At 41.5% G+C, this 18759-nt stretch overlaps 1 protein-coding gene and 1 long non-coding RNA gene across 4 annotated transcripts in view; one reads left to right on the top strand and one right to left on the bottom strand.

The window, feature by feature from the left end:
• The window catches only part of CPQ (carboxypeptidase Q), a 444935-nt gene extending 439852 nt beyond the window's left edge, over positions 1–5083 (bottom strand). For all 3 annotated transcript variants that reach the window (XM_081816298.1, XM_081816300.1, XM_081816299.1), the window contains exon 1: positions 4931–5083. The gene's annotated coding sequence lies outside the window, so the exon portion shown is untranslated. The remainder of the gene's footprint in view (positions 1–4930) is intronic.
• The window catches only part of LOC115937159 (uncharacterized), a 36298-nt gene continuing 21834 nt past the window's right edge, over positions 4296–18759 (top strand). The window contains exon 1 of the long non-coding RNA XR_014144305.1: positions 4296–4498. This is a non-coding gene — a long non-coding RNA (uncharacterized LOC115937159). The remainder of the gene's footprint in view (positions 4499–18759) is intronic.

Below are 18759 nucleotides of genomic sequence, written 5' to 3'. Positions count from 1 at the left end.
ATATAACAGTCAAATGTAAAAATTCTTCTTAAATATAAGGTGCCATGCTAATATATTCTTTTTTCCAAGCAAGTCTAATGCCACAACACTAAGAGAATGCTATATCAATCTCCCTTTTTCTTTGTTAGCAACTATTTGTCATAGAACTCATTAAATGTTCTGAGAGTTCCTCCTAATCATTATCCTTTTCATTTTATCTTACTCTACCTCTTTTATTCTTCCCTTAGTTCAAAGTCTCCCAACACTTTCTCTGCAATGTAAGATCAAATCCTTTGCCCAGCACCTCTGAACAATCTCCTACTTGTGTCCTCCTGACCAGTTGAATAAGAGAAAAAATCTAAAGCTTGTGATATTCTTACCATTAAAGAAGTACAGTTATTTGGAAGAGCCAGCTCAAATTTCTTCTCTATATTCCAAGTCTGCCTACACCTGTGTTGACAGTGGTCAGTCCTCCTCTACACTCCTGCCATTTGCTTATCTTTGTTCCTTTGAACCACTCCTGTCTACGTTGCTCTATTTCGGTTTCTTTGGGTGGCTTACAGTAATCCCTCACGCTTTGAGTGTCCAACTTCTTTTCCTTCACTGGAACTTACATAAGAACTGGAGTTCTAACAAACACATGAAATACGATGCAATGGTCACTAGCCAAGTCCAATGTGGTTATTTTTCCCCCCTTCTTTTTAAGAGAGTTACTGAATTGATTTTTCTTTTCAGACTGAGGACCAGTGGTAATGTTTGGCAGGTCTCGACTGTATGATGTGGCAGTGCAGCGACAGTCAAGGCTGTAGACTAGGAGTCTCCCCTGGATGTTCCACAGTTGCCTCTACTCACTGTCTTTCTCCTGAAACCTCCTCCTCACCTTATATTTATTAGTCTCTTTAGTGGCATATCCACTCTCCCAGCCAAGCAAATCTCAAACCTCAGAATTATTTTTGACCTTATTTCCCATATCCAGCTGGTCATTAAATCTCTACTTGCTGAATATCTTTCAAACCTGTGTTTGTTTAGACCCTTACCCTATTTCATCTGGGCTATAGCAACGTCATCCTCGTGGTCTTCCCGCTTCCTGGCTTTTCCATCGCCAATCCCTCCAAAGTGTTATTGCTGGAGCTATTTTCTAAAGAAAACCCAATCATAAAATGCCTCTGATGAAAAATTCTGCTTAAAAAAACTCTGAAACAGATTATCCACGGTGTGAAAAGGTCTAGATAACATGGCCCCACTCTCACAAGACTTCTCTACTGCAGCCACACAGAACTCCCATCTCTCCCTCTGGGAGGGCCATGTTCATCCTCACCGCCTCCCAGGCCTTGCCAACCAGGCCTTGCCAATGTTGTTCTCTCAGCTTAGAATGCCCTTCTCCTACCTCTTGGCCCTCAGGCTTCAAAATCAAGTTCAAAACTCACCTGCCCTCTGAAGTCTTCCCCAGCTCTAACCATAGCTCTTTGCTAGGAAAATGAATGCCCCCACTTTAACATCACCCTGTGGTGCAAGTATTTGTGGAATGGTCACTTCCTACTTAAATTCAGTATCTCGTTCATCTTAATCTGGTGCATAGTACACACTGAATAAATGGCCACTGAAAACATGTGCTAAATAAAATCATAACTAAAGAAAAATTCCAGAAACCTAGAAGCACACTGGTCCTACTTCTTCACTGCATTAAAGAAACAGGGCCCAGGAATAAAGAGAAAGGACTAATAATCTGACTGAGGCAAACACATGAATGGGTTGTTTGTTTTTAAAAGCTAAGTGGTTTAGGGAGGGTAAGGGGAGAAGAAAGTACATTTTAAAGCTCTAGCTCCAGGGCAAGTAATAAAAATTGTTGCTTTAATGTTTTTTTCATAATATTGTGAGCAATGGGAAAATCTATTCTATCACACCAGCCTTCGGGGCAGAAACTTTCAGCCTCCTGAGCTAAATCAAACTGGCATCTGCTCTCAGTTTTTCAAGCAGCCACAATAGGTCTCTGCCTTCCATGCAGCTAAACTTGACTGACAAAGAAAAAACAAAACAATTTTCCACTTATTTTACAGGCCCCTCTTCTCCTCTTTTGCTCTCATCAATTACTTATAAGTGTCCTGCAGTCTTGTCCCTGGATTACAGGGATATCGTCCTTATACTTTTTCTGCAATAGGAGTTGTTGTTCTTATAAAGGAGGTTGGGAGGCAAAGCCTTCACAAGGACACAAAGCTAGCCCAGGAAATAATAATGCTCTGTACTCACAGTTCAAAGCTCTGAAGCTGATGCTAGCTCTTGATGTCACCCATTTTACACTCCCTAAATTGGTTAAGTCTGAAGATGTTTAAAATTAGGATGCATGTGCATTTAGGTCAAAGTATCAGAGTCTACCAGAGTCCCAATGGAATTCAATAATTTTCAAAAGGATATAACAAAGCCCTTTGGGCGCCTGGGTGGCTCAGATGGTTAAGCGTCTGCCTTCAGCTCAGGTCATGATCCCAGGGTCCTGGGATCGAGTCCCGCATCGGGCTCTCTGCTCTTTGGGAGCCTGCTTCTCCCTCTGCCTCTCTCTCTCTCTCTCTCATGAATAAATAATTAAAAAAAAAAAAGCATATTAAAAAAAAAAAAAGGATATAACAACCAGTTCTCTATAATTCAGTCTTACTCATTCCACCCCTAAGCTCCCATCCCAAATTCATTTACCCACAATGCCCCAGAGTTATGTATACCTATCCCAGAACATACACCTCATTATCTAACATCACACAGACTCTCCTAGCAGAGATTGCCTATGTTTCTGGGGAAACCCTGTCTCCAACTGTCTATATTTTGAGTATTTGACTTGCCCATTTTCCAAGCAGTTTCTATTTAGGAAGGTTGAATGGGGATGGCAATAGTACCTAGTTCTTAGGTTTATAGTAAGGATTAAATGGGGGCAATATAAGTAAAAAGATTAAATATAACAGTGCTTTCTGCATGGTCAGTGCCCCATAAATATCAACTTTTGTTACATTCCATGCCTGAACAACACATGACCTTGTAAATGGCTCTTTGGGAAAAGAGTTCAAGAAAGTTGGTCTTTTTCACCAAGTACCACTTTTGGCCCCACTTCTCCCAATAGACTTGAAGCAACTGAAGTAGGTAACATTAATTTTATTTTACTTAACACGTTTGGGACTTTGTGTTTGTTAAATGTAGCATGCAAAAAATATTTTAATATGTTTGTAAAATGACTTTTTAAGTGCCATTAAAAAAATCTCTAAGGCCCTTCCAGCTCCAAAATGTTGTGATCTATAATAACTACTTTCAAATGCATGCAAATTAATAGTGATACAATTCCCCAGACACTGGAGATATATGGCACTGTCAGGCTGGGCTGCACTGGAAACAGGTTAGACCCAGGCCCAGGAGCCTCTGGCAATGTGGAGTGAAATCTTGCCTCCCCTTCTCCCCACCAGCCAGGAGTCTATTATTCTCTTCTTGAGCTCCCAGATACTTTTGCAACAGATGTGGAGAAGAATAAGGAATGAGCTGTAATTTGCAGAAAAGAAAGTAGGACCAAGATTCTACGGAATCCCAAACAGATAGGCTGAAGTGAGCAGAATTCCATGAAGTCACCTACATCTCACCTTTAACCTTGATGAAAGAGAATCCTAGAAATCTAATTCAGGAAGGGGCCTCACCAACCCTCCCTCATCTTGGGAGATTAAGGAACTGAGACCTAAAAAGATCAAATGACCAGTCCAAAGTCATCTGGCTTTTCTGGAACTCAAGTCTGGGAGCCTACAGAGCTGATGTATTAGAGTATTAAAGCAGTCTCAGCCTATGTTACTTCCAAAGCATCTGCACAGATAAATGTCTCTCATTTCCCTCTCTGGACTACATTCAGCCTGCTTCCGTTACTCACAAACCAGCTAGTACCTATCTCAGGAAAACAAACAAGATTCTTCACAAACTTGAATTCAAGAGAAATGTCTGATTTTACAAAAAGTTACTTAAAGCAGAGTCATGTGTTTTTACCTTTAGATTCACCCTTATCTTTCAGAAACACAGTAAATATTATAGTGACAATGATTCTTCAAAAGTCCGCAGCAGAATACAGAACACAAGCAAGAAAAAGCCTAGGCACATTTTAAGCAACATATTTACAGAAATCTACCCAAACTGGAAATAGGAGGGGGCGCGTCTGGTGCTTATTTTCTTTAAAAACAGCATAAAATAAAGCTCCTTTGAAGTGAATGGCTCAGTCTGCAAGAGTGCAACATTAGCACGACTTTTCGGGAAAACTATCCACCGGAAGATGAGCCTTATAAGCCTGTGTCTCCACTGCCTCCACTCCGTATTTGCATTCCTTCATGGGCACTCATTCACTTACTCAAGTGTTAACTCATCAGTTCTATTTCATAGGCACTGGCTCATCCCTTCAGTTGCTGAGGGAGTACCCCCGAGGCCCCCACAAGCCGGACAGGCTCTGCCCTGGCGGAACTTGGGAGTCTGAGCGGAGCCTGGGCGTGCACACCAAAAGCGAAAGCACAAGGTAAAAGGCGGAAAAGCACCTCCAAGGAGCTCGGAGAAAGCGCCCTGGAGGCCTAGGGGAGCGGGGAGCCCGTTCCAGATGCGGGGAGGGCAGCCCCGCGCGGCCTGGGGCTGGGCCCCGACCCGAAGAGCTGGCGGGGGCCGCTCCGGGCGAGGCGCCGCCACGGCCGCGCTCGCTGCGGTTCCGCGGCATCCGGCGCCCTGCCGACGCCGGCGCTCGGCTTCCCGTCTCTGGGCCCGGTCCTCCCCCGTCACGGAAGCCGCACGGCCCGCCCGTCTCCCGTGGCCTCCCAGCCCCGTCCGTCAGTCGCTCCCACGCATGAGCGACTTAGAAGGCCATCCCCGGGGCCGGCACCCGCTCAGCCCGCCCGCGGGAAGGGCCCGGGCCTCCACCCAGCCGCCCACGGGCACGGCGGGCCTGCGGCGAACGCACCTGTGGGGCCGCTCGGGGGCGGCGGCGGCGGCGGTACCCGGGGCCACACTCGCGGCCCAGCTTTCAGGTGGCGGCGGCCACACCCCTGACGCGCCCAGAGCCCTCCGCGCCGTCGGGTGACTGCGGCCCTGCCCCCACTGCGCCGCGAGCGGAAAGGCCAGGCGCTGCGGGCCGGAGGGGCTGGGGGGGTGGGGAGGCACGGGCGCCGGGGTGGGGGGCGGGGGGCCCGGGACTCCACCTCCAGAACGCCAGGGGGCTCGTGGGGTTCAGGCGACCCGAGGGCCATAGGTCGATCAGATGGCTCCTCACCTTCTGAGTTCTGGCGGCCGTCGGAAAATTGAGAGTTTCAAGCTGGGCCCCGGGCCCCTATAGCCCTTGCTTGTTTATAGAGGGACGAAGAGACTCAGGAGTTGCCTCCAGGGTCTGGGGTTCTGGGCCACAGGGTGTTTCCGAAAGTGTGTAACCTCAGGTGAGGCCAAAGACTTGGCACAGGTGAGATGTGCTTTATTTAATGAGAGGCTGTGCAGGTAGGGAAGGACAGGGCTGTGAGGCTGAAAGGAGAACGCGACAGGTTAGGGCCTGTCTCCGAGGCTGGCAAACGAAGGCTTTGCTGTCAGACGCTGATTATTAAACCGTTATTCTCCAGAGGCCTGGGTGGCTCCGTCGGCTAAGCGGCTGCCTTCGGCTCAGGTCATGATCCCAGGGTCCTGGGATGGAGCCCGCATCCTCCTCTCCCTGCTCAGCAGGGAGTCTGCTTCTCCCTCTGCCTGCCGCTCCCCCTGCTTGTGCTCGCTCGATCTCTCTCTCTCTCTCTGGCAAATAAATAAAATCTTAAAAAACAAAACAAACAAAAACAATGTTATTCTCCCATTTTGCCCAGTGCAGGATTGCTAGAGAGGTGGTGGGGATGGTCGTGGGCGAGATGAACCAAGCTGGGAGATCCAGAAGAGTCAATTCTATCAGTTTATGCATTGTTTGTAGGAGAGTGCCCAAGAACAAAAGACACTCATCTGATCACCTGGTGTAGCTTATCTCAACAAGTCACATGCATTCCTGGTCACAGAGTGTGTGCTCAAGTATTTCCAACGTTTTATGTTTTGTTTTGTTTTGTTTTGTTTTTTAAGATTTTATTTATTTATTTGAGACAGAGAGAATGAGAGACAGAGAGCATGAGAGGGAGGAGGGTCAGAGGGAGAAGCAGACTCCCTGTCGAGCAGGGAGCCCGATGCGGGACTCGATCCCGGGACTCCAGGATCATGACCTGAGCCGAAGGCAGTCGCTTAACCAACTGAGCCACCCAGGCGCCCTCCAACGTTTTATGTTTTGATAAATTTGAATTTCTTTGTTTAACCACACTCTTATCAAATACAAACAGTTATCTTTGTGAAACACGGAGCAATTCAAGTCTCTCCTCTTAACCAGAAAAAAAAATCTTTTAATTAAAAAAAAAGAGAGAGAAACCACATGCTCACTGGGGGAAAAAAAGTGTAAAGTGTGCAATGTCCATTTACCTATATACTCAGTTAATAATCTCTGTAAACTTTTATTAACCCTGTTGCCCACGGAATAAAGTATGAATTTTGAGACATTCACATTTTCTAGAACTTCCTTACAATGTGATCCTGGTCCACTCTTGCAGGTTCATCTCTGTGGTGCTATATCCAGCCTCACTGAATTACTTTTTTCTCAAACTATCTGGAGCAAAAGACAAGTTTTTATTACTTCCAATCAGTAATGGACCGTTACTTTTGTAAGATACAATTAAAAACTTGCTACAGGGGCGCCTGGGTGGCTCAGTGGGTTAAGTGGGCAGACTCTTGATTCTGGCTCAGGTCATGATCTCAGGGTCATGAGAATCTGCCCCCCAACGTGGGCACCCCGCTCAGCAGGGAGTCTGCTTGAGGATTCTCTCTCTCTCCCTCTCCCTCTGCCACTCCCCACCCCTGCCCCCCGGACCAGCTTGCTGGTGTTCTCTCAAATCAATCATTCAATCAATCTTTAAAAACTTGCTAGAAAAAATAGAAACAAGGCACAAAAACTACAAGCCCCAGTTTTCATTATGAGTGTACAACAAGTATACAAGTACAAAATTACTCCGTCAATTTGTCTTTGTTTTCTTCTAACTTCTAAATGTTTACTCTCAATATCTATATTTATCTCATTGTGGACCAGTAAGAACAGTTCACAGATTGGCAATGATGATCACACTTTAAGTGGCATTGACTTGCTGTTCTTTAAATGTGTCAGATGCTTTTCAGCTTCTGGGCCTTTCCTCGTGTTATTCTTTTAGTGCTGATCAAAGTCCTTCTCATTCAAAGTTCATCTCATAATGTAATAGTAATAATAGCTTAATATTTATTGAGTGCTGTATGCTAACTAAGACTTTTCATGCATTAACTGTGAATTTTTATCAACCCTATGAGCTAGGTATTATTATTATTATTATTATTATTATTAATATTCCCGCTTTACTGAGCAGGACGTTGAGGATTAGAGAAGTCAAATCACATAACTAGTAGGGTGCAAAGTTCGCATTCTAAACTGAGCCAGCCTGATTCCAGAGCACATGCAGTCAACCACGATGCTGGGCCCTCCTCCGTGAAACCTCCCATTTGCTTTGGAGTTAAAGTTAATCACTCCTTACTTGTACTTCTACAATATATTTTCCCCCATTGGTTTTCTTTCACATCTGTTTCCTACTCTAGGCTTTAAGCTTCTGAGTACAGTGACATTTGTGTATCTCCATGGCTCTTAGTGTTGCTTTCTCCAACTAGAACATCATTTACGCCCTCAATTCTGCTCATAATAACCACTGGAAAACAAGCTCATCCTTATCTTTGTATTACCACATCTTTTGTGCTTACTTCATGTTATAATTATTTATGTCTGCATCCCCTAGTGGACCACAGGTACCCAGGACATTCAGCTATCTTATCAAAGATGTTTTTATTTATTTAAACAAGCACTTACATAGCACTTAGGATATGCCAAGTACTGTTCTCAGAGCTTTACAATCTCATAAGCAGCCCTATAGGGGAGGTATTATTTTATCACCATATAACCCAGGAGGAAACTGAGGCACAGAGAAATTACTAGTAAGATACTAGGAAGCAGCAGAGTCAGCATTCCAAGCCAGGCAACCTGGTTCCGGACTTGATTCCTCAACCACCATGTCGTACTGATTTTCCATTATACCAGGTGGTCTTCCTGGTGAAAACACTTCAGTTGACTTTGCACTCCTCTTAGGATAAAAGTGAAACTCCTTAGGAGAGCCTTCAAAACTCTGTGTGGCCTTAGCTCTGCACCTGCCTCTCCCACCAAGCTTCCCAGCTCCCTTCTAGCCATATTTGTCCACTTTCCCTTGTTCCTGAGGTTCATACTCTTTCTGACCACAGCACATGTTGTTCCTTTGGCCTGGAATGCTGTTCCCTCACCTTGTTCCTTCTTCAATCCCAAATTATCCTTCAGATTTTAGCTCAGGAAAATCTTCTTAGACTAGGTCAAATATCCTCTGACACATTAAAGCATTTTTTTTTTTTTAAAGATTTTATTTATTTACTTATTAGAGAGCAAGCGAGAGAGAAACAGCATGAGAGAGGAGAGGGTCAGAGGGAGAAGCAGGCTCCCCGCTGAGCCAGGAGCCCGATGTGGGACTCGATCCCAGGACCCTGGGATCATGACCTGAGCCGAAGGCAGTCGCTCAACCGACTGAGCCACCCAGGCACCCGCATTTTTTTGTTTTTAACATAATTATTTTATATTTTATATGTGAATATTTGCCTAAGGTCAGTCTCTCCCTTTCAACACTGTAAGCCCCATGATGGCAGGAACTATCTGATTGTCCCACCTTTATATCCTCAGCAACGACAATGGTAGCTGACACAGAGTAGGCAGTGGATAAATATTCACTGCATAAATGAAGAAATAAATAGTATTCAGAGTGTTATGAAAACTTAGGAGAGTCACAGTATTGTGCTGCTAAATGTTTACCAACCGATTAAAAAAAAAAAAAAGCTGATTTGTACCATTTGCCAATTTCTATGGCGTAAATACTCCCTCCGTGGCCAATATGACATCACGCAACACTGGAAGTAGGAAGTGATGTAAGCAACTGGCTTTGGGGGGTTGTACCCCTTGGCTCCAGCACACCACTGGATGGGCACCAAAGTAGTGGGGCAGAGACTGGTGCACAGAGCCCGGGAAAGCTGCTTAGGGATCAAAGCTGGGATTTGAAATATGAGTAGAAGACAGGTTTGGGAGGTAGACACATGTGAGGGACAAACAACGGACAAGGCAGATGGGGGTTGGAGAAGGAAAGGAGAGAGTTCAGTGGGGCTGACCCATACATCGGAAAAAGAGTGTTGTAAATCTTGGTAAAGTTAAGATATCCTTATGGGAAGCATAAGCAAACTGGCTTAAGCAGGTCAGTGGCATGGTGAAGTTTTGGAGACATTGCTCTGGCTACCTCTCCCAAATGGGCTGGCGTAGTATATCCACCCAGAGAAGAGACACTGATGAACAGAATCAGGACAGAGATGAAGAGAAAGTGCGGACAACTATGAAAGAGAGCCTGGGAGGAAGTGTTTTGCATGAAAACAGGGGCAACAGGGCAGTCTGGCCCTGAGCAGGCCTAAACTGCCACCCTAGTTTCAGGAGGTGGGACCCAGGGCCTGGCCTTGACGATAAGCATAGACTTTAAAGACAGAGAGATAGGACGTGGGTTCTGCTTTAGCCACTTTTTAGCTGTGACTGGTCATTTAAATTCTCTGGGTTTTCAGCTTTCTTTTCTGCAAAAAAAGGGAAAAAAAAAAGAATACAGTAAGAACACCTCACATGGCGGGACGCCTGGGTGGCTCAGTCGGTTAAGCGTCTGCCTTCGGCTCAGGTCATGATCCCAGGGTCCTGGGATCGAGTCCCGCATCGGACTCCCTACTCCGCGGGGAGCCTGCTTCTCCCTCTGCCTCTGCCTCTCTCTCTCTCTATCTCTCATGAATAAATAAATAAAATCTTTAAAAAAATAAAAAAATAAAAAAAAGAACACCTCACATGGCAATTCTGATGATAAAATGAGAAAATGGATGTCAAGGTAACTTACAGTGTGTGGCACAAAATAGGTATAAAACAAATATTTTAAAAATTTAGCAGGAAAGAAATAGGAAGTAAGTTAGGCACCCTCTGGTTTGTATGAGTGGTCTTCAAATGTGAATACGTGTACTGTTCTCAGAGCTACTTGATTTTGAATGATGGTTCTACCACTAACCAGAGCTTTACAATCTCATAAGCAGCCCTAAAGGGCCACTTGATGGAGTGACCAATAATATCATCCAAACTGAAAAAGTTAGAGAGTGACAGGGGGTGCTCTTAATAATTACACCAGGACAACAGTAGCATGTGGTCATCTTAGTACTCAAGGACTTTCCAAGAGGCAGACAGGCATGGAGAGTTTAAAGTTACCAGTTTCAAGATCCAGAACCTCAAAGGTCATATTGTCTCCTTCCAAACATTGATTTGCCTGAAAGGTGTCTTTTATAATTGCCTTTCTCCTGCTTTCCAAAAGAAAAAATTCCTCTCACAATACCCCACACCTCTCCAAAATGCATTGCCCTGAGGGAAAAGATGTCCCAGAAGCCTAGCTAAGGGACATTTTGATATTTCCTTTAAACAAAGTTGCATAAACACCTGTGACTCCCATGTATCTCATGAAGATTCATTTTCAATAGCTTACATTTATGTTCGATAATTATTTATTAAATGTGTAATATATTTATATTTTAATAAATTATGTACTATCAGTAATTAAAATAATTCAATTCAGGAAATTTTTAAAAGTTTATAAAAACTTTAAATTCCAGTAGTTAACATACAGTGTAATATTCGTTTCAGGTATATAATTTAGTGATTCAACAATTCCATACAACACCCGGTGCTCATTACAAGTGCCCTCCTTAATCCCCAATACCTACGTCACCCATCCCCCCCACCCACCTCCCCTCTGGTGATCATCAGTTGTTCTCTATAGTTAAGTCTGTTTCTTGCTTTGTCTCTCTCTCTTTTATTTTCCCCTGCTATGCTCATTTGTTTTGCTTCTTAAATTCTACATATAAGTGATATCATATGGTGTTTGTCTTTCTCTGACTGACTTATTTCACTTAGCATACTACTCTCTATCCACATCACTGCAAATGGCAAGATTTCATTCTTTTTTATGGCTGAATAATATTCCATTGTATATGTATGCCATATCTTCTTTATCCATGAATCAGTAGATGGACACTTGGGCTGTTTCCATAATTTGGCTATTGTAGATAATGCTGCTATAAACATTGGGGTGCATGTATCCCTTTGAATTGGTATTTTTGTATTCTTTGAGTAAATACCTAGTAGTATAATTGCTGGATCATAGGGTAGCTTTATTTCTAACTTTTTGAGGAACCTCCACACTGTTCTCCAGAGTAGCTGCACCAGCTTGCATTCCCACCAACAGTGTGGGAGGGTTCCCCTTTCCCCACATCCTTGCCAACACCTATTGTTTCCTGCGTCGTTGATTTTAATCATTCTAACAGGTGTGAGGTGATACCTCATTGTCGTTTTGATTTGCATTTCCCTGATGATGAGTGATGTTGAGCATCTTTTCATATGTCTATAGGCCATCTGTATGTTTTCTTTGGAAAAATGTCTGTTCATGTCTTCTGTCCATTTTTTAATTGGATTATTTGTTTCTTGGGTGTTGAGTTTTGTAAGTTCTTTATATATTTTGGATACTCACCCTTTATCCGATATGTCATTTGCAAATATCTTCTCCCATTCTGTAAGTTGCCTTTAGTTTTGTTGATTATTTCCTTTGCTGTGAAGAAGCTTTTTATTTTGATGAAGTCCCAATAGTTTATTTTTGCTTTTGTTTCTCCTGCCTCAGGAGACAAATCTAGTAAGAAGTTGCTAAAGCCAATGTCAAAGAGGTTACTGCCTGTGTTCTCCTCTAGGATTTTAATGGTTTCATGTCTCACATTTAGGTCTTTAATCCATTTTGAATTTATTTTTGTGTATGGTGTAAGAAAGTGGTTCAGTTTCATTCTTTTGCATGTTGCTGTCCAGTTTTCCCAGCACCATTTGTTGAAGAGATTGTCTATTTCCCATTGGATATTCTTTCCTACTCTATCAAAGATTAATTGATCATATACTTGTGAGTTCACTTCTAGGTTTTCTATTCTGTTCCATTGATCTATGTGTCTATTTTTGTGCCAGTGTCATACTGTTTTGATCACTACAGCTTTGTAATATAACTTGAAGTCCAGGTTGTGATCCTCCAACTTTGCTTTTCTTTTTCAAAATTGCTTTGGCTATTCGGGGTCTTTCGTGGTTCCATACAAATTTTAGGATTATTTGTTCTAGCTCCGTAACACAGGAACTTTTTTAAAGTTAAATTTACACGTGTATTTTTTATTGTGGAGAAAAAGTGTGATGGAGCAATCAACAAAATATTTTGAAGCTAAAAAACAGTGGGATAAAATTTCGGATGAGGGTCATTAGGATGGAAAAACATCTTCATGGAAGGAAAGGAACAATGCAAAATTTTTGATTATTAAAAAGTTTTTCAAGAATTTTTTAACAGATGATGGTTAATATCCAACCATTGTAGAACTTAAATTCCATGGGATACATTTAGAAGAGTGATATAAGGGTGCCTGGGTGGCTCAGTCAGTTGGGCATCCGACTCTTGATTTTGGCTCAGGTCATGATCTCAGGGTTGTGAGATTGAGCGCCACATAGGGCTCTGTGCTGGCATGGAACCTGCTTAAGACTCTCTCTCTCCCTCTCCATCTGCTCCTCCCCCCACCCCTGCTCAAGCTTTCTCTCTCTCCCCTCCCCCCTCTCTCTAAAAACAAAGAAGAGGGATATAACAGTTTTATTTTGAAACATCAATATTTACAACATGCTCAAAACTTTATTCTTTGCAACTATTAACCTCACAATGAAAATTATTGAAGTAATGTTACTCGGTGGTACTCAATGTTAATAATAGCTAATACTTCTTGATACTTACTCTATCATAAACACTCAACTAATGCAGTTTAATTCTCACATGATTCTATGAGGTACATTTCTATGAATCATAGATGAGTAAACTGAGGCACGGAACAGTGTCTTTTTGTTTTTCAAGTACTTTACAAAACAACTGGCTAGTGGTAGAGCCATCATTCAAAATCAAGTAGTTTGACTCTAGAGCCTTCCCTTGAAACCACTGCACCTTACTTTTCTTCCCTAGAGGCCCCTTGCACATCTCAGTATCCTTAGTTATTACCAGGATTGAGGAGAAATTCTCTATTTATAAGTGAAACTGTTCACTGTGCTAGGGTCCCTTCTTACCATTTTTTCTCCTTACTGACTTTCCAACCCTTTGCATATCACTGCACACAAAGAAAATGTTATCTTTAAGTCATCATAGGGTGAAGGATTAAGGCATTTCATTGCAGGAGGTGGCCAGCTCAAATAATTTCAGTTTCCCCACACTTGGCTTGACCACCCTGAGGGTTGAGTAGAATCTATGCCTCCACATACTGCAACTCATTCCTGGCACTCAGTATGCCAAGGCACACAGGTTGGGAAACTCTAATATAGATACAACTGAAGTCTATACTCTCTTTTTCCTTTGACATGGACTTGCAGAAATAACTGATAGGTCTTTATTTTGCCAGTTATCCTGATTAGCTTGGCAATATAGAAAAATGTTTCTTTTGTCAAAGTAGACATTACAAGAGTATTACAGTTAAGGAGACTGTTATAGTCAGATGCTGTCCCTCAACTAACAAAAGTCAACATTACCTTTGTTGACAAGAAAAGCACAGGCCCCGCATGGAGTCACTTAATGCTAGGCTAAGTCACCAAACCAGGGCTTTACACCTAACTACAGTTTCAACCTCTCCTAGAATTGTAGTCTTGACCAGTCAGAAATTTTCTCATCAGCACCAGCAAGAGTCAGCACCAATGAGGTCCTCTTTATCTCACCAGCTACAAAGGAAGATGAATTAATCTGCATGATAAGACTCCCTGCCTTCCCCTTCAGGAAAGGTGACCTTGCTTGAAACAATCCTTTCTTTTCTTTTGCTAATAACTTGCTTACCCTACCCTCTTTCCTGTAAAAAAAAACAACAACAACAAAAAACCTTTCCATTTTGTACAACTCCTCAGAGCATCTTTCTCCTTGCTAGATGGAATGCTGCCCGATTCATGAATCACTTAATAAAGCCAATTAGATCTTCAAATTTACCAGGTTGGATTCTGTTTTTTAACACCCTGATCCTTCAAAGAATGCAATATGAAGCATTGCTTATTCTCTTTCATCACCCATTCCTAACTCTCCCAGTTATGTGAAAAAAGAAATCTACCTGAATGTGAATGGCTGAAACTTATACTGAAACTCTTATCTTGTCTACTAAGTTTGAATCCCATAGGGGAAAACACACACACGTCATAGTAATTAAAAACAATAGAGGATCAATGGATTTTTATCATATTTCTCTATTCATATGCAACAGTTTTGATTTAAGATTATATTAAATAGTATAGGGGCACCTGGCTGGCTCAGTCAGTAGAGCATGCAACTCTTGATTTTGTGGTTATGAGTTTGAGCCCCGTGTTGGGGGAAGAGTTTACTTTTTTAAAAAAGATTATATTAATATAAAGATTCTGAAAGTAAGTGAATGCTAAATACCTGTGTATAACTCAATGAATTTTTATTTGTGAACACACCTGTATAATCAGCATACAGATCGAGAAACAGTATTACCAATGCCACCAACAGCCCTTCTCATATCCCCTTCCAGCCACCCATCCCCATAAGGATATCCCTTAGACTGACTTCTAACACTATAGATTAATCATTTTTGAATTTTATATAAACGGAATCATACAGTCCCTGTTATTTAGTGCCTGGCTTCTTTCATTTACACATATGTTTGATGGCATAAAGATAGGTATATAGATCAATAAAACGTAATAGAGAGCCCAAAAGTAAGCCTTCACATAAATGGCCAGATGATCTTTGACAAGGGTGCCAAGACCACTCAGTGAGGAAGGACAGTGGCTTTAATAAAAGATGATGGGGAAGCATCCACATGCAAAAGAATAAAATCAGACCCTAGCCCTATATCATATACAAAAATTAACTCAAATGAATTAAAAACCTAAATGTAAGACCTAAAACTATAAAACTCCTAGAAGAAAATATAGGGGAAAAGTTTCAGGATATTAGGTTTGGCAATGATTTCTTGGATCAGACACTGAAAGCACAAAGAACAAAAGCAAAAATGGATAAATTGGACTTCATCAAAATTAAATACTTCTGTACAGCAAAGGACATAATCAACAGAGTAAAAATTCTCCCTACAGAATTGGAGAAAATATTTGCAAATCATATATCTAGAAAGGGGCTGATACTCAGAATATATAAAAACTACAATGCAACAACAAAAAACAACTAGATTAAAAATGGGCAAAAGATTTGAACAGACATTTCTCCAAAGATAATAAACAAATGGCCAATAAGCATATGAAAAGATGCTCACATCACTAATTATTAGAGAAATACAAATCAAAATCACAATGAGATACCACCTCACACCCATTAGGATGGCTACTAATTAAAAAAAAACCAGACAGGAAGTAAGAAATGTTGACAAGGGTATGGAAAAATTGGAACCTTTGTGTCCTGCTGGTGGGAATGAAAAATGGTGCAGCCACTATAGAAAACAGTATGGTGGTTCCTCAAAAAAAGTAAAAATAGAATACGTAGGAGCCAGATATCCAAAAGAATTGAAAGTAGAATCTTGAGAAGATTATTTGTACATCCATGTTCATAAAGGCATTATTCACAAGAGCCAAGAGGTGGAAGCAACCCAAGTGTCCCATCAGTAGAAGAACAAATAAACAGAATGTGCTATATATATACAAGGCATATTATTCAGCCTTAAAGGGAAAGAAAATCCTGTCACATGCTACAACATGGATGAACCTTGAGGACCTTGTGCTAAGTGAAATAAGTCAGTCGCCAAAAACAAATACTGTATGATTCCACTTAATATGAAGTATCTAAATCAGTAAGACTCACAGAAAGTAGAATGGTGACTGCCTGGGGCTAGCTGAAGGGGGAAATGGGGAGTTGTGTTTAATGGGTATAGTTTTTCAGTTTTGCAGGATGAAAAGGTCTGGAGTTCTGTTGCATAGCAATGTGAATATACTTAACACTACTGAATAGTACTTAAAAATGTACAATTAATAAATTTTATGTTACATGCTTTTGCTACAATTAAACATCTAAAAATTTTTAAATGTTTGAGACCCATTCATATTATTGTGCATAACTATGATTCATTCATTCTCATTGCTATATATATTCCATTATATATTCCACAATATATTTGTCCATTCTACTGTTGGTGGGCATTTGGGAAGTGTGTAGTTTGTGGCTATTGTAATTAGTGCTATACACAGCATTTTAAAATGAGGAAAATTAAAATCTATCAGATTTTTAGAGTTTAGAAGGCACTCAGAGTGCCATTATGAGTATAATGATTTTAAATGTGTTAAAATATTCTCCATCCTTTCTCTCAGCTTGTATGGCTGATTGCTAACTTAAGTTCTCCCCTTGGATATCTAATAGACATTTCAAACTTATCATGTCCAAATCTGCTTTACCTGAAACGTTCTTCACATCTGTTGGCAACTCCATCCTTCTGGTTGCCCAGAGCAAACTTTGGTAACATCTTGACTCCTTTCTCCACACCCACATTGAAGGCATCAGTAAATAATGATGGCTCTACATTCAGAATAAATCCAGAATCTGATGACTTTGTATTATCTCTACTGTTATCATATCACAACACCATCATCTCTTGCTTAGATTATTGCAATAAACAACTTAGTCTGCGTTTGGCACTTGCCCCTTCCCATCCTGTCCCCCACCACCCAATCTATTCTCATCACAGTAGTTAGATAAGGCATTTTATATTTTCCAATGATAGCCAGAAGAATACCTCCCTTCCACATACTCTTTTGTAGTGTGACCTTGCCATCCGCAAGCTAGAAGAGGAGTCTAAAACACCTCTTATAAATCTGGGCTAACTTCTGAGACTTGCTTGAACAAATTAGAACGAGGCAAAAGTAACATTCCGGGACTTCCATGACTAGTTCATAAGAATCCTCACAGCTTCCACCTGGGCCTCTGGGAATGCTTGCCTTGGCAATGCTCCCCCAACATCCACATTTAAGAAGCCCAACCTTTATGAGGGTGTTCTAGTCAATGCCTGAGCTGAGGACCCAATCAACAGCCAGCATCACCTGCCATCTGACTGGAGACCTCAAGGAAGAGCTGCCTAACTGTGCCCAGTCAATTCACAGGACCATGAGAAATGATAATAAATTGTTTTAAGTCACTAAGATTTGGGGTGGTTTGTTACACAGCAATAGAAAATGGGAACAGAACTTGTTACAGTGAAAGTCAGATAATGTCATTCATCTGTTCAAAACCCTCCAGTGTCTTCCCATTGTGCCCAGAGTAAGAGCCAAAGTGCTTATAATGGCCTGCAAGATACTGCATGATGTAGCCTCCATCCCTACCTCCCTTCTCCATGGTTATTTGGCTCCAGCCCCACTGTTTTCTTTCTTGCTACTCCCTCAACACCCCTGCATTAGGGACTTTGCATTGGCTGCTCCTCTTCCCTAGACATTACTTGACCAACTCTCCTCACTCACTTTCCTTAGGTTTTTGCTCAGATCTCATCTTCTCCATGAGGCCAACCCTGACTACCCATTTAATACTGCAGCCAGGCCCTTCCACACCCCAGAGAGTCCAATTACCCTTACCCTGCTTGACTTTTTTTTTTACATAGCATTTATTATTTGCTAACACAGCATGTAATAGTACTTATTTATTACGTTATCGTATACTGTCTGAAAGTTCCTCAAGGACAGGGATTTTTCCTTTACTCGTTTACCTGCTATATTCCCATCACCTAGAACAGTATCTGACACATAGTAGGACTCAATAAATGTTTGTACTGTTTGTCCTAATAATAGCTGAGATTGAGCTGACCAAAACAGCCATGAGGGTAAGGTAAAGGTGACTGGCAGAGCCATATAAGAAGAGATCGGTAAAAATAAGCGGAGGGGAATGGGTTATACTTCTGGAATCATAGTCACTGCCCATTCTCCCATTTCTAGCAGAGAACTGCACTAGGGCGGAGGCCGTGTTTGGAAGAAAGCATTCAGCTCATGTAAGAAACTCAAATGGTAACATGTCATGTAAGTCAAAGCCAATGTATGAGTTGAACTAAACTCCATTATAATACTGTTCCTAATTACAGTGAATTGCAGCCAAATTACACTCCCCAAAACTAAACAAATATACAATATACCAGGTGGTGGCCCTGTTTTCCAACATCAGAGTTTCAAATGTGCTGCCTGGTATTTGTTTTGAATGTGCTGTTCTGCAATTATCTGATTAACAATTCAGTTTTCCCAGAATTACAGGACCAAATCCAGTTTTGTTTTTTTTTTCTCTTGGTCTTACTGGTCGTGAGATATTACTTTAAAATATACTTATAGTTTGGGATCCTCTAAAATATTAGCCAAAAAGAAAAGTAAACTTAACTCTTCAGGTCAATAGAGTATGAATTTCAAATTGTCTGTAAACATGTATATTAGAACAATAAAAGGCATCACAGAAGGAAAGATATATTGGAGTGCTTTTAAAAAAATTATACAGCTTCCATATTTGAAAAAAACATGAAATACAAATGACTAATAAACAAAAAAATATTCAACTTCACTGGTAA

This window comes from Leptonychotes weddellii, chromosome 4 (genome assembly GCF_054177405.1).
Source record: "Leptonychotes weddellii isolate Sample4059 chromosome 4, ASM5417740v2, whole genome shotgun sequence".
Classification (NCBI taxonomy): domain Eukaryota; kingdom Metazoa; phylum Chordata; class Mammalia; order Carnivora; family Phocidae; genus Leptonychotes; species Leptonychotes weddellii.
Note: the sequence above shows the minus strand (reverse complement) of the source record. Positions and strands in the feature narration are given on the sequence as shown.